Here is a 6405-nt window from a genome sequence, read left to right as displayed (position 1 = left end):
TTTTTAATGCTGAAAAACTCCTTTTCAGACATGGAAGAGGATGCCATAATGCAAAATAAAGCAAAATCCCAAATGCTAGTGCCTACAAGAGAGAATCACACCAAATACCAGGTGCAACCAAATGTGTATGCCACAATAGAGTGAAATATCACCAAAACTCAAAGCTCAAAGCATCAAAAGATACATCTGACTCATGTGCATATACTATGCATCCATATGAGCAAATCTCGCCCAAAAGAAAATGCCAATAAGTGCCAAATGACTCAAGCATAAACACCGTCCACTGGCATATGCATCAATAATATCTCATCCAAGAGAGCATAGCACTATCAGTGCATCACTAGCAATGTGTCAAAGCTGTCCCTCAGCTTAAAATAGCATCCATGTGCAAAGCGTCCATAAAAAATAGCATCCCACAAGGCAATTTGGTGGGCCTATCAGCGCATCCAACAAGGACCGCAATGCATCCAAATGGCCTATAAATCAGCCACTACAACCCAATGCATACCACGAATGAGCGCACACTGCTCAAACTGCAACCAGAGTGATCTGCATAAGGTATGCTCAAGAAATCATAGTCCCACGGTAATGAGCGCTACTGAAAATAGAACCTGAGATGCCTCAAAACATGGGCGCCATTGCATAATAGGACTCAGCAAGAAAATCTGCAAATATCTCTCTTCTGCCAAAACTCCAAAATCCCAACCGATGAGTGAGAAATGGGAGTCAATACTTATCCACTGCCATGTGGCATAAATCTAAGGTTTCAAAACCTTAGAATGAAAAATGCATAACAGAGAGACAAAATCGAATACACAGAGATCTATAACTCTGAAAATCCTCCACCGAATCGCGCAAGAACTGATAGGTAGGGGTTTTTGGGCGTCCGGAACGCAATGGGACAGACGGTTTTAGAAACCGTGGTCTCAATCACTGGGTCCAACACACGGACTGAAAAACGTTTTTGGAAACAGAGCTGTTTATAAACTCCACCGGAGTGCGAATGATGAGCAACATAGAAGTTTTAGGACCTCCTGAGTCCACTGGAACTGACAGATCTGCAAATGGTTGCTCCAAACTTAAGTTCCAACACCCGGGCAAAAAACGCAGAAACTGACACAGTGAGTCAGAAATCCAATGAAATGATCCCAGATTCAAGAATGAAGGTGTTTCCAAGCTCCTAAAGTAATGTGGACACCAAAAGCAAGCAATAGTTGCCTCTACAAGTCAATACGGAGTCTCTGTCATCGAACGGAACAGGGAAAAGCTCAAAAAACGACTTTTTCTTTTAAACCACTTAACAGGCTCTCAAAACCACTTCGTAAAGCCAAAGTGACTTTTCCAAAGGTTCCTCCAAGGTCTCTGCACACTCGGATGCAAGTAAAGTCACCCACAAAGCTTCCCACAAAGCTTCTCCTTCCTCCCACAGAGCTGCTGAGCAGCTTCAAGCATTCACGCACGCTCAGCTAGATCACCCGGGCTCTGATACCAGCTGAGAGTGCTCTCAACGGAAGCAAGAACGAAAGAGGGAGAGAGAGAGACAGAGAGCCACACAAGTTTGGTGGGTGCAGAACCACCCTAATCTTCTTTTTCATTCATTTATATATGTGTTTGAGTATTGTACATAACCGGGGTTAAGGCACAGTGACCTTTAACCCCCACAAATGCTTGGCCAACTATCCTACCTCTCCATCCAATCCCACAATGGATGATTTGTATGATCTTGATTCACCCTCTTACCCGTACATGCAATCAATTGCTCAGCACCCTGAAGCACCTTCGGCATCTTCTCTTGAGATCATCCTCCTTCCCTACAACATATGGAGCCTACAGTTTGCCTTTATTGCTCTAACCCCTGTCTTATGATCTAGAGTGCTCCTAGCCAATACCCTCATGGTCGATGAAGCCTCTTTGTGTTCCATGCCTGCCCTGGTTGAATACTTCCTCCACTCAAACGACCATGTGCCAGTGAACATCGCACTCCAGTTTGTTGAAGTTCCTCATTGGCGGGTGGCCATGAATGATGAATTCTTGTCTCTACAGAAGAATAAACTTAGTTGATCACCTGCCTGGTTGCAGAATTGCTGGCTTAAAGAGGCTCGTTAAGTGGAAGCTTAACTCAGATGGGAGTTTGGTGTGTTAAAAGGAAAGATTGGTGACCCACGACTTCATTTAGATCCATGGCATGGAGTACAAGGTACCTATGCACCTTTCGTGACCCTATGAGTCATGGTCGGGTTGGTAGCACTACTTGATTTGATGCTACACTAGATGGATATCAAGTCTGTCTTCCTTAATGGTGTCTTGGAGCCTGAAGAACACATCTTTGTCGAGTAGCTTGATAGATTCATCACTCTCGATCAAGAGCACAAGGTGTACATGTTGCTGAAGAGCCTCTATGGGATTAAAAAATCACAAGGGGTTTGGTACCATCATTTCCACACCTATCTCGAAAGCATAAATTTCTTTCGTACACCCTCATATAATAGTGTTTATGTTAAACAAGTTGGGAATCGTGTTTATGTCCTTGGTCTCTATGTTAATGATCAGCTCCTCACACTTGTAATGATGCTAGTTTATTAGCTCAGGTCATGGCTCAAGTCTCTCTTCATTTTCAAATGATGGATCAAAGCATGGCTTAGTATTGCTTGGAGATACAAATTCTACATGATTGTCATACATGAAATATCAAGCTCTTTCAGAGGACAAGTATGCCTAGGATATTCTTCAATGTTTTCGCATGCTTGTAGCTTGTCTGATTGCAATACAATGGATGCTGGAATATTCTTCAATGGTTTTCACGTGCATGTAGCTTGTTTGATTGCAATACAATTGATGTTGGTTTGTGACTCAACAAATATATGTGTACTATTATTCCTGAGGAGATGGAAGACATGTACCATATCGCCAAGCAATTGGTGCATTCCATTATCTAGTAACATGCACTCACCCTAACTTGACTTATTCCGCATCACAGGTCTCTCAGTATCTTCAAAACCCTAGTCCTATTCATTGGCAAGATATTAAGTGTATCTTTCATTATCTTGTTGCTACTCCATATGTTAGTATTCTTTATCAACAAGAAGCCCGCTGCACAACTGTTGTGACACCGATTTGGGGAGTGACCTAAATACCTAGCATTCAATAACCATGTGCCTTCCTCTTGGATGGTGGTCCTATTGCTTGGATAAGCAACAAGCAAGCTATGGTGGCCCTATCCACTACTGAGTCTAAATACATCGCCATATCCAGCTTTGCAACAACTAAAGGCATTCGGCCTCATGGATTACTTCAAGACCTTGGTTTTTTTGTCGATGGTCCTCTAGAGATACATTGTGACAATCTCAAAAATAGCCAATGTCAACAACAATAGTCAATCTAATAAATTTAAGCACTTCGACTTATTCTTTCACTTCATAAAGGATGAGGTGACCAGTGGTCATCTGAAGCTAAATTATGTTCCTACACTTGATATGGATGTGGATGTACTAACCAAACCTCTTCCTAAAAATGCTCATTGGACGTAATACATGTGCATATGCATGCTACACATTAAAGCCTTATCATAAGAAGTCAATGAGTTGAAGGAAAGGATAGGTGTTCTTTGATCATTAATCTAAGGACATGCTAACCACATAAGCAAATATGGGGTTATGCACACCATGAAAGCAAGCTCCATGTTTTAAGTTCATTCTTAAAATTATACATAAATACATATAAAAGTCATGGGTTAAGATCAGGGATTACACATAAGGAATAGGATCATATAGGGAGCCTAACCTTAGGTTGTAACAATCTCAAGGGTTATAAGAACCATAGGTTGGTCAAATTCACCTCTCAATGATAATCATTGATCTTTACTAAAACACCCATCAAATTTGATTTGCAGTAAAAGTTTGGGACCCATTCTTGACCCATGCTCTAATTTTATATGAATTTATGAGCTCTCAAAGTTCAATTAAGGATATCCACCACCAATACAGTTGAAGTTTTGCAAGGAATTCTAGCTTTTCTAGGGTTAAGGAAAGTTTAATTAGAGGGTTATTAAGGATATCCACCATCAATATAGTTTAAGCTTTGTAAAATAGTTTAAAACAAATCTATTGTGCCTAATTATGCTAGTCTACAAATCTTGAGGCAAGTGAGTACACTACATGAATGGAAAAAGCAACACAAGTGCTCTCTCTCTCTCTCTCTCTCTCTCTCACACACACACACACACAAGCACGCACGTGCGCACACACACACACACACATGTAGAAGAAGAAGAAGAAGAGAGAGAGAGAGAGACAGACAGAGAGTTAGGGAGAGAGAGAGAGAGAGAGAGAAGAAGAAGAAGAAGACTCAAGACTTTCTAGAATTGGGCCAAAATATTTATCATTATCTTCTTAAAAATGCGTATATGCATGAGGGTACTAGAGTTCACCCATAATCCTAACTTGAGTCCTTTTCCACCTCTCTATCCTTGAATAAAAGTAATTTAAATACCATAGGCTCGTCTTTGCCACACCTTAGAGCCCATTGCACTTAATCTCATAAAAAAAGAGAAAACTTAAATGTATGTTTTATATACTAGGGAAAACTTTGTTATATCGATGATATGATGTTAATTTACAGCTATGTTTTTGCTAGTTTAGCTAGGTAATCCTCATAACAAACAAAACTAGCCAATTGGTGTCTTCTAGTCTTTAACAAATACTATATGAAATAATTTTTCTTAGTCGTTTATACTTTTTGTTTGGAAGGATTTACATTTCAAAGAGACTTGCATACCAAGATATTTGCACCAATCTTGAAACTACACCAATGCAAAACTAACATAATTATCTAACTTAAATATAGCAAGACAGTGGTCCAGAATGTATATTTGTTTACAAGACTTTGCATTCAAAAGGGACTTGCAATTCAAGAGATTAACAACGCCCTTGAAACTACACCAATGCACAACAAACATATTGAAATGAAGCAAGATAGTGATTCATAATCTCAATCTCTCTCTCTCTCTCTCTCTCTCTCTCTCTCTCTCTCTCTGTGTCATGGATCCTCTTTCTTATATATAGTCTATCGCGATAATAATTCTAACATAAGGTTATATTTACCATTACACATACACACACGCACATACACACACAAGAATGAATCCTCTTTCGTATATTTACCATTACACACACACATACACACGAGAATGAATCCTCTTTCTTATATATTTTGTATCGACATAATGTTATATTTACCATTACACCAAAGTCATAATAGAGAAAATTCAAAGAAAATCCATGCGCAATGAAAAAAATTCTTTGACATCGTATGAAAACATAATGAATTAAACATTTTTTCATATCTCATTGTATTAATAGGAGTCATGAGAGTATGAATTAACCAATACCATTGTATTTTTACGAGTACACAATAGAATATAATGAAACTCAACATGTAAAACTCATAACCAAGCATATAGAAATTCACAGTAAATTGACATAATTTCATAAAATGTATCTATTAATGAATGTAGCTTAACCATCCTAATGAATGAACGGATGTGCACAGTTTCCGAGCAAAAACCTACGAGCAGAATATAATGAAACTCAACATGTAAAACTCATAACCAAGCATATAGAAATTCACAGTAAATTTACATAATTTCATAAAACGTATCTATTAATGAATGTAGCTTAACCATCCTAATGAATGAACGGATGTGCACAGTTTTCGAGCAAAAACCTACGAGCAAAAAATTTCGAGCGATAATTTTTAACACCAACCATGCTTGTATATTTCTCAAAGGAATATGCAATTCTTTCTTTATGGAACCATATACTTACTTATTTTTCATTATAAACCTCATTTTAAAGAACATCATCTATATATGAACAAATAGTGAACACTTTAGAAACTCCTATAAATACCTCCCTACCATACTCTCTTTTGAGGATTATGGTAATTCAATCAATTTAAAAGAGTTTCCCTAATCTTTAGCAATCCCATATCTGAAGCTCTCATATAAGAATGTATATCATATTCCTTGGATGAGTAGGAAAAAGATATTGGAAATCTCATACTGGAAGCCATTATAATCGATCATAATGAAACTCTAATATATTATCAGATATGGAAAGGCAAGGGAGGGATTGTCAAAATATTCCCAATTCTCCAAACCTAAGTACTTTTAAGGAAATGTGGTCTCTACTGAACTCCTTCCTACCATAATATAAATTAGGGAGAAGTTGTAACTCTCATGTACATCTTAAAATTTTTACTTTTTCTCTTTGATAACTGTAAAAAGTATAATTTTAAGCCTATCATTGTATAGATCATGAAAGTTTGAACATTTTTCCTTTTTACAGCTCCTCAATCTGAGCTAAGGAGCAAAAGTTATGACTCCTTCTGTGTAGGCTCTCCAAGGGT

This window comes from Dipteris shenzhenensis, chromosome 14 (genome assembly GCF_047967505.1).
Source record: "Dipteris shenzhenensis isolate YYH24624 ecotype China chromosome 14, Dip_SZ_1.0, whole genome shotgun sequence".
Classification (NCBI taxonomy): domain Eukaryota; kingdom Viridiplantae; phylum Streptophyta; class Polypodiopsida; order Gleicheniales; family Dipteridaceae; genus Dipteris; species Dipteris shenzhenensis.
The sequence above is the reverse complement of the archived record's forward strand: the minus strand, read 5'-3'. Positions refer to the sequence as shown.